The following is a 10,718-nucleotide window of genomic DNA, read 5'->3' on the forward strand; positions in this document are numbered from 1 at the left end:
CGCCGCCGGAGAGGCCGATCTGCAGCTCGACGTGCTCGAGCGCTCTTCTCACGAGCCGGCGCAGGAGGCGGACGACCTCGCCGCCGTCGCTGGCGAGGTCGCGTTGCAGGAGGACCTGCAGCTCGATGTGCTCGAGAGCTCTTCTCACGAGTCGGTGCAGGATGCGGTCGCCGCAGAGGCCGCGTTGCCGGGGCACCTACCGCTTGACATGCTCGAGGGCAGTCAGGTATTTCAATTCATTAATTTAACTCTGGAAGTATGAAACTAATAACAAATTTTCTTAAACACTGATACAGAGGTCGCGTTGCCGGAGGACCTGCAGCTTGACATACGCGAGAGCTCTTCTCACGAGCCGGCACAGGAGGCGGTCGACCTTGCCGTCGCCACTGGCGAGGCCGCCGCCACTGGCCACTGGCGAGGTACCTGCAGCTCGAGAGCTCTTCTCACGAGCTGGCGCGGGAAGCGGTCGATCTCGCCGCTGCCGCTAGAGAGACCGTGTTGCCGGAGGACATCACTGGTAGAGAACAGAGCTTTACTCCCGGTGGAAAACCCCCTCCAGTCCCGGTTCCCCACCCGGGAGCAGGCATCCGGGACTAAAGGGGGTCCTTTAGTCCCAGGTCAGGAACCGGGACTAAAGGAGGACCTTTAGTCCCGATTCGTATTACCAACCGGGACAAAAGGTGCCTCCTGACATGCCACGATGGCCGGCACCTTTAGTCCCGGTTGGTAATACGAACCGGGACTAAAGGTTTTTTCCTTTTTTTTTTCTTTTCATTTTATTGTTTTCTTTTCAAAATAGGTTTTCGAAGTCGTATTGTACGCTCCGATTCTACGAGGAAGAGAATACGGTCTTCCACGACCGTTGTCGCTCTCCCTCGTAGAATCAAAGCTCCTCCTTGATATCCGTTACCGCTCGGCAGAGAACATGCTCGCCGAGCTGAACACAGTCTGCAAGTTCAACTAGTACGGATTTTCTATAATTTTCTAACTATTTTCTAAGTTTATATTTATATATACTACGTTTAGGTACGGTGATTGACAGACTACTGCGACGATATCGGGACATGTGAATAAATAATCATCCGTATTAGTTGAATTTGCTTACGTGATCATCTCGGCGAGCATTTCTCCACCGGACGGCACCGTACTTGGTCAAGGAAGAGCTCCGATTCTACGAGGAAGGGAACACGGTCTTCCATGACCGTTGCCGCTCTCCCTCGTAGAATCAAAGCTCCTCCTTGACGTCCGTTACCGCTCGGCAGAGAACATGCTCGCTGAGCTGAACACGGTCCGCAAGTTCAACTAGTACGGATTTGCTATAATTTTCTAACTATTTTCTAAGTTTATATTTATATATACTTTAACCTTCTTTCATGTAAATATGCAAGCTTGAAGTGATTTTGAGCTCAAATTGCTTACAAATGAAAAAAACCACAATAAAGAACCATATATATATAGTGAACAAAATGACATAAGACAATGGTGAAAAATGAGAGTATGAGATTGGTAACCTTTACAACTGAAGAATCGACGGAGGAATCGAAGAAATCGACGGAGGAATCGAAGAATGGATGGAGGAACAATGGACGGAGGGAGGAAGCAAGAACACTAGTGCAGTGAGCTTCAAAATGTGCTGAGCTCGGGCTCGGGGAGGAAGAAGGAGACAGCCGATATATAAAGGGTGGACATTTAGTCCCGGTTGATGGCTCCAACCGGGACTAAAGGTAACTTTCCAACCCCGGACGCAGCCACGGCCCGGGAGTAGACCTTTACTCCCGGTTGGAGCCACCAACCGGGAGTAAAAGTATACCTTTAGTCCCGGTTGGTGGCTCCAACCGGGACTAAAGGTCCCTGCCACCTCTGTCTGACGCAGTAGCCATTGGGCAGGGACCTTTAGTCCCGGTTGAAGCCACCAACCGGGACTAAAGGTATTTCTAGTCCCGGGCGCAAAAAATTCCGGGACTAGAGTCCATTTTAACCGAAGATCAAAGGTCTGTTCTCTACTAGTTCATGCAGCTCGAGATGCTCGAGGACGGTCAGGCATTTCATTAATTTAACTCTCGAAGTATGAAACTAATACCGAATTTTCTTAAACGCTACATCATCTACGGGTTATATATGACGCTCTTGGTGAAGGGCGCGCCTGTCATAGCAAGAACACGAACGTTAGGACGTAGTAGCATCCTGTTAGCTAGCATGCATTACTGCAAACGCAAAAAGTGCATGCATGCAACTCCATCATCGCCTCATCTAATCTCTCACTGTACGCGGCGAACAATCGTCCATGCATGTTACGTCCACACACCATGTCACCAGAAACCGCCTGCAATAGTCCACTAGCATGCATGCACGCACAACTTGCGTGCGTGAAAGATTTCATTATTCAGACGTTGTCGTCATTATTATTTTTGGAACAATTGTGAAAGTACAATATATAATGTGTCTCTAACAAATTAATTAAAGAACCTCACAGCACCCATTATGTATAAATATCAACACTATATGTACATGCCTACGTTTTACATAGTTGATGAGATGACCACATTATATTATTGATGTATATTTTGTTTGATCGGTAGCTTGCCGTGATTGTCTCACGGTATCAACACTATGACATGCATTTGAGTATAGGAAGATGCCGTACTACAAAGAGGGTTTACTTATAATAATCATTAATTGGGGTATATGATTTTCATGTGTGTGCGTTGTGAGCATTTACATTGTACGGTGTTGTTCGTTCACCCAAAAAAATCCATCACTAGCTGGTATACACTTTTACAAGACTAGTAGTAGCTAGCCAAGCTAGCAAAGAAAACACTGAGACACACTCCTATAGGAGGTCTCCCGGCCCCCGATGTCACCCACACGTTGACGCTGGTGGTCGATCCGGCCCTGGCGGCACCCACACCACCACCCTGGCAACCAACACGTTGATCGATCGAACACCATATGTACACACGATCGAGAACCAACTAACGCACACGAACGCACCAGTACCATGCATGCATGCACACGCACCCTCCTACAAAAAAAAAAATAATAATTATCCAAGTATCCTCAAAAAACAAACATGTTAACTCTAGATTCTGTGTGGATAGAGCATGGCCTTATATATGCCCTTACCTGATGAGTGATGAGTGATGAGTGATGTGTGTCCTGATCTTCATCGATCAGACATTGGCACTCGATGGGTGACACTACAACAAATTGCCGCCTGGCTGAATCACGGTTGATTGGGGGACCTCAATTTCCTAGATAAGTTCATGGGTACGGAGTGATTTAGGGATGAGAATCGCTGGAAAATTCATGGGTACTGAGTGATTTAGGGTCCTTGTTGGGGAAGCCCTTTTATAAATACAGCCACATCTTATCCCCACGCCACACTACAGCACCTGCAAAGCTCTTCCAGCTTACAGCATCCAACACAGCCCACACCTCATTCACCCCTCAGTCTCACTGCCGTAGGCTGCAATAGCTGCTGTTTATATAAGAGAGAATTCCTTATTTGACACCAGACAAATGACCCGTTCCTTTCTTGGCCCTCAAAAAATTTTCGTTCCCTATTTGACACCGAGTTCAACTTTCGTTCCTTATACGACACTCTGCTGGGTTTGACATCCGTGAACCGTTAACTGCCACGTGAAAAGACAATTTTGCCCCTGTGGGCCCCACCACCCTTCTCCCTCCTCTCTTCCCTTTCTGGCGGAGGAGGCAATGGATGGCAGTGCCGCTCACTGGTGGAGGATGCAGGGAGTGGCGGCGCTGCTCGCTGATGGAGGAGGCAGGGGAGGGCGGCACGGCTTGTTGGTGGATGAGGCAGGGGAGGGCGGCGCTGCTCGCTGGCGGAGGAGCTCGGGCTGAGGTCGACGGAGGTCATGGCGGGGAGAAGCTCAGGCGGAGGTCGGCGCCGGCCATGGAGGGGAGGAGCTCAGGCGAAGGTCGGCACCGGCCATGGCGCGGTTTAGGATGGGCTCTCGCGGCGCGGGATGCGGGCGCGGCCGGAGCTCGCGTGGCTGGTGCAGCCATGGCTCCCTCCCACGAGGAGCTCGCGCGGGGAGCTCTCGCGCGCCGGTGGCAGGCACGGGGCTGGCCGGGGGCGGCGCGCCGGCTCCACCAGATCGCGGTGTGGCGCGGCGGCCCGAGCTCCCACGCTGCCATGGTGGGACGGAGCGCGACGCCGGGAGGGAGGGAGGGCGCGACCTCGGGGAGGACAGCGCGCGGCCGTCGCGAGCTCGGTGCGGCGCGCCGGGGCGAGCACGTCGGGGGCCGTCGCGGCTATGGCCGGGGAGAACTCGTTGAGGGCCGTCGCGGCCATGGCCGGGACGAGCTCGTCGAGGGCGGGGAGCGGCGTGGCCATGACCGTACGTGGGGAAGAAAGGGAGGAGAGGAGGGAGAAGGGTGGTGGGGCCCACAGGGGCAAAATCGTCTTTTCACGTGGCTGTTAAGGGTTCACGGATGTCAAACCCAACGGAGTGTCGTATAAGGAACAAAAGTTGAACTCGGTGTCAAATAGGGAACGGAAATTTTTCGAGGGCCAAGAAAGGAACGTGTCATTTGTCTGGTGTCAAATAAGGAATTCTCTCTTTATATAAAGCAAAAAGAGAGCAGAGCAACCAAAAGACTAGGTAGACATCACTAGTAGAGAACAGACCTTTGATCTTCGGTCAAAATGGGCTCTAGTTCCGGAATTTTTTGCGCCCGGGACTAGAAATACCTTTAGTCCCGGTTGGTGGCTCCAACCGGGACTAAAGGTCCCTGCCCAACGGCTACTGCGCCAGACAGAGGTGGCAGGGACCTTTAGTCCCGGTTGGAGCCACCAACCGGGACTAAAGTTATACTTTTACTCCTGGTTGGTGGCTCCAACCGGGAGTAAAGGTCTACTCCCGGGCCGTGGCTGCGCCCGGGGTTGGAAAGTTATCTTTAGTCCCGGTTGGAGCCACCAACCGAGACTAAATGTCCCCCCTTTATATATCGGCCGTCTCCTTCTTGAGTCTTTTACTTGTATGCCATTAAAAAAGATGGTCTAATTGTCTATGTCCCTAAAAAGTTCGATCTATCGTCAGTGTCCAAGCTCGAAAAACTTTTCTCTCTCACGCTATTCTGTCACTAACGGTGTGAAATGTGGGTGGCAAAGGACTTGAATGCCCCTGGAACTTTTGTTTCTCATGTGCCACTGCCTGCTGGGCGGCAACCTGATGGCTTTTGGCGCCAACAAGGTTTGGACTAATTTGATGTGGGCGACATACCCATCCATCCACCTTAATTTTATATCTCGTCCCACAGCGCCGACGCCTGCCGCCTGTTCGATAGAATGTCTCCTTGGAGAAGAGGGGAAAGGGGCAGGAAAGCGCCAATTGAGAGCAGTGACAACAACATAGAGTCCTTGCCAGACGGTGTCCTTCAACACATCCTCGGTTTCCTTCAAGCGTGAGACGCCGTGCGGTCGTGCGTGCTCGCCCGGCGCTGGCTGGAGCTCTGGATGTTCGCGACGGGCCTGCGCATCACTAGCAATGGATACGAGGACGACATGGAGAAGCTCCGGGAGTTCGTGTGAACCTCTGGTTTCGGCATGCTGTACGGTGCCAGGCTCGAGTCCTCCGGTTGGTAATGCCATCTGGAAATTGGTTTGATCTAAATTACATGCATCTCGTCTCCAGGCACTTAATGCAGCTAGAGCTTTCTGGTGTACCATTGAGGAAAATTTCCTTATCTTATCTGACTGTCCAGCACTGGAACAACTAGAGATTGAGAACTGTGATTTGACTGTTGTCAACAAGATCTCATCTGAATCCCTCAAACGCCTAAGTCTCACTAATTGTGCATTCAGCGGAAGCTTCCGCACACGTATTCATGCTCCCTCTCTGGTTTCGCTGCTGCTAGATGACAATTGGTCTAAGACTCCAGTGCTTGAGAGCATGCCATCATTAGTGGATGCATCTATCAGAATTGGCGAGAACAATGTAGACAGCTGTGATAATTGTGACTCAGGGGATTGTAGTAGCTGTCATGGTATCCGATCCGTGCTGCAAAACCCCATTCCAGTTCCAGGAACGGAAAACGGGCAGAGGTCAGATCGTGCGTCTGAAAATGGCGACGGCTTGCTCGCACCGCACGCACTCGCTCCTCCCGACCTCCCGTCAAAGCCACGGCAAAAGTAAAAGGCGCGAAAACATCACCATCCCAGTTGCCCGAACAAGGCTAGGGCCCGAGCCGTGAGCAGTGCCTTTGCCACACCCATTTCAAGCTCCCATCATTCCGCGCGTCGCGGTCGCGTAGGCCGGGCCTCATCGCGTCCGGGTCTCCGGGCTAGGCCAGGTGCAAGACGAGGCGAAGCCGACACGTCCGCGTACGCGCTCTGCCCGATCGTCTTGCTAGAGCTCTCCCATTTCCCCCTCCCTCCCACGCCAGCTCAAAAAACCCCAAAGCCACCGACCACCGTCACCGGGCGGCGCAAAAGGGTCAGCTCGCCTCGCGCCCAGGCACCCAGCCATGGCGCTCCCCGCGGCAACGGTACCATTCGTCATGCTCCTCCTCCTCCTCCTCGTCCCGACGGGCTGCTCCGGTACCGGCGGCTCCGACCAGGGAGGAGGAGGCGGCTGCTTTGCTCCGCTGATCGGTTGCGCCCCGCCGGCGTCCGCCACGGCGCCACGGCAACGCCACCGCGTTCCGCGCCAGCCTCGCCCCGCTGCTCACCGTGCTCCCCTCCGCCGCGCTGCGCTCCCAGCCGGACCCCGGGCGCGACCGCGCTCACGCCCTCGGCCTCTGCTTCGGGTTCGGCTTCGGCGGCGTCGCCGACGCGTCGGACTGCCACGCGTGCCTCCGGGCCGCCGTCGCGGCAGCCAGCGAGGGCTGCGCCAACGACACCCGCCGCGCGGACGTATGGAGCCACGGCTGCCTCCTGGCGTACTACGCCGGCGACGTCGCTTCCTCGTACACCGACGGCTTGGAGCAGACGCTCGCCGACCTGACCATGGCCCTTGCTCAGCCCAAGGGGCCATCGCTCTGTGAGTCATCTCTACTACTACCTCGTTCGGTACATAATGTCACGAGCGTACTGCGATTTCGACACTAGAACTCCTGCTCTGATTGATTTTATAAGGTAGCTGACATCTTCAACTGAAAACTGAAATGCCCGCACCGCAGGGAGGAAGGCACAATCCATCATGTCGTTCGTTCTGGCAGCCATTGGAGCGGTCACAGTCGTGGTCCTCGCGTGCTTTCTCGTGGGCTGCTACCTGCTAGCAGGGACCCTCTTCAGGAACATGGCGGAAGCAGGTACCTCCTCCGTCTCTGCGCAATTTCTTTCTTGCACGCGGTGATCGGAAGCAGCAAACGTTCCAGGGGCATTTAAGTCCTTTGTCACCCACATTTCACACCGTTAGTGACAGAATGGCGTGAGAGAGAAAAGTTTTTTGAGCTTGATACTGATGATAGATCAAACTTTTTAGGGACATAGACGATTAGACCATCTTTTTTAATGGCATACAAGTAAAAGACTCCTCCTTCTTCCTCTCCGAGCCCGAGCTCAGCACATTTTGAAGTTCACTGCACTAGTGTTCTTGCTTCCTCCCTCCCTCCATTGTTCCTCTATCCATTCTTCGATTCCTCCGTCGATTTCTTCGATTCCTCCGTCGATTCTTCAGTTGTAAAGGTTATCAATCTCATACTCTCATTTTTCACCATTGTCTTATGTCATTTTGTTCACTATATATATGTGGTTCTTTATTGTGGTTTTTTTCATTTGTAAGCAATTTGAGCTCAAAATCACTTCAAGCTTGCATATTTACATGAAAGAAGGTTAAAGTATATATAAATATAAACTTAGAAAATAGTTAGAAAATTATAACAAATCCGTACTAGTTGAACTTGCGGACCGTGTTCAGCTCGGTGAGCACGTTCTCTCCGAGCGGTAACGGACGTCAAGGAGGAGCTTTGATTCTATGAGGGAGAGCGGCAACGGTCGTGGAAGACCGTGTTCCCTTCCTCGTAGAATCGAAGCTCTTCCGTGGCCAAGTACGGTGCCGTCCGGTGGAGAAATGCTCGCCAAGATGATCACGTAAGCAAATTCAACTAGTACGGATGATTATTTATTCACATGTCCGGATATCGTCGCAGTAGTCTGTCAATCACCGTACCCAAACGTAGTATATATATAAATATAAACTTAAAAAATAGTTAGAAAATTATAGAAAATCCGTACTAGTTGAACTTGTGGACCGTGTTCATCTCGGCGAGCATGTTCTCTGCCGAGCGATAACGAACGTCAAGGAGGAGCTTTGATTCTACGAGGGAGAGCGACAACGGTCGTGGAAGACCGTGTTTCCTTCCTCGTAGAATCGGAGCTCTTCCTTGACCAAGTAAGGTGCCGTCCGGTGGAGAAATGCTCGCCGAGATGATTACGTAAGCAAGGTCAACTAGTACAGATGGTTATTTATTCACATGTCCCGATATCGTCGTAGTAGTCTATCAATCACCATACCCAAACGTAGCATATATAAATATAAACTTAGAAAATAGTTAAAAAATTATAGAAAATCCGTACTAGTTGAACTTGCGGACCATGTTCAGCTCGGCGAGCATATTCTCTGCCGAGCGGTAACGGACGTCAAGGAGGAGCTTTGATTCTACGAGGGAGAGCGGGAACGGTCGTGGAAGACCGTGTTCCCTTCCTCGTAGAATCGGAGCTCTTCCTTGACCAAGTACGGTGCCGTCCGGTGGAGAAATGCTCGCCGAGATGATCACGTAAGCAAATTCAACTAGTATGGATGATTATTTATTCACATGTCCCGATATCGTCGTAGTAGTCTGTCAATCACCGTACCCAAACGTAGTATATATAAATATAAACTTAGAAAATAGTTAGAAAATTATAGAAAATCCGTACTAGTTGAACTTGCGGACCGTGTTCAGCTCGGCGAGCAAGTTCTCTGCCGAGCGGTAACGGATATCAAGGAGGAGCTTTGATTCTACGAGGGAGAGCGACAACGGTCGTGAAAGACCGTGTTCCCTTCCTCGTAGAATCGGAGCTCTTCCTTGACCAAGTACGGTGCCATCCGGTGGAGAAATGCTCGCCGAGATCATCACGTAAGCAAGGTCAACTAGTACGGATGGTTATTTATTAAAACATATTTTTGAGCTATAATGTATTAAAAATGAGTATAGAGATATAGATAATTTTATAGTTTCTTAATTTTATTTGTTTATAAAAGGAGAAATTTATAGTGTATTAAAAAATAAGTATAGAGAGTAGATGGCAACTGCTTCCGGGTCATCGATCTCTCATGGGTTTCCAAAGCGACTTAGGCTGGGCCTCCCTCTCATTCCATGTGGCAAGTGTCGTGATGAGACGAAGATTGTGATGGAGTACCGAGTGAAGAAGGAGGGTCCCAACAAGGATCGTATCTTCTACAAGTGTCCGGATCGCAATGTGAGTTATTTTATCGTATTTAATGATTATGGTTAGTTTATACCTATTTTCATGATGGTTGTGATTAAAGTTCTAATTTTTTGTTTTAATTTCAGTGGGATGGCAGTGGACGATGTTCAGGCTTCTACTGGGAGGAAGAGTATGTTGAACTCGTGCAAAAATATCTTGCATAACAGGCAGATACGACGGCTAATGAGGCAGTGATCCAGCCGAAGAAGCCCAAAGATGTTGCGCAATCGGGGGATCTGTCTGTTTTAGTTGAGATTGGTCGCGAAATCCTTGTGCTCCTGAAATGTATTTTAGCTTTAGTTCTTTTAGTGGTAGTTGGGATTATCTACATTATAGCGATGCTTTCATAAATTTGTATCTTTTATGATGGCACGCATGTTGTATAAATAATTAATTATGATCTAGGTTTTAATATGGTATTTATGTCATGTAATGCAGATGAGCCGGCATTGGATGTATAATGCTGATCGCCGCTCCCAAGAGTTCATTGACGACGTGCATTCTTTGTTACGTGCGGCCGAGGCAAACAAACGCGACGGTTTCATGTGCTGCCCATGTGCCATATGTAAGAATACGGTGGAATATCCTTGTTCAAGGACTCTTCATTCACACTTGTTCAAGTCGGGTTTCATGGCAAACTATATTTGTTGGACGAAGCACGGAGAAACCGGTGTTGTAATGGAAGAAGGTGAAGAAGAACAATGGGACGACAATGATATTATTCTCGATGGTGCGTGCTTCAATGATACTACAATGGGAGAAGCTGAAGAAGAGGTAGCCGCAGAAGATGAGCCGACTGATGATCTTTCTCAGGTCATTCGTGACGCACAAAGAGAATGTGAAAGTGAAAAGGAGAAGATCAAGTTCGAGCGGATGCTAGAAGATCACAAGAAATTGTTGTACTCAACTTGTGATGTAGGGCAGAAAAAGTTGGAAACCACACTAGAATTGCTGCAATGGAAGGCAAAGAATGGTGTATCTGACAAGGGATTTGGAGAGTTACTAAAAATCTAAAAGAAGATGCTTCCGAAGGACAATGAATTGCCCGCCACTACCTACGAAGCAAAACAAGTTGTCTGTCCTATGGGGCTAGAAATCGAGAAGATACATGCATGTCCTAATGACTGCATCCTGTACCATGGCAAAGAGTACGAGAAATTGGATGCATGCCCGGTATGCCATGCGTCGCGGTATAAGATCAGGCGAGATGACCCTGGTGATGTTGAGGGCGAACATCCGCGGAAGAAAATCCCTGCCAAGGTTATGTGGTATGCTCCTATAA

General features: G+C 50.2%; 1 pseudogene; it reads left to right on the top strand.

The window, feature by feature from the left end:
- Positions 1 to 5,311: 5,311 nt before the first annotated feature.
- LOC136508310 (putative FBD-associated F-box protein At5g38570) lies at positions 5,312 to 6,216 on the top strand (annotated as a pseudogene).
- The last annotated feature ends 4,502 nt before the right edge of the window (positions 6,217 to 10,718 follow it).

Source organism: Miscanthus floridulus, chromosome 15 (genome assembly GCF_019320115.1).
Source record: "Miscanthus floridulus cultivar M001 chromosome 15, ASM1932011v1, whole genome shotgun sequence".
In the NCBI taxonomy this organism is placed as follows: Eukaryota; Viridiplantae; Streptophyta; class Magnoliopsida; order Poales; family Poaceae; genus Miscanthus; species Miscanthus floridulus.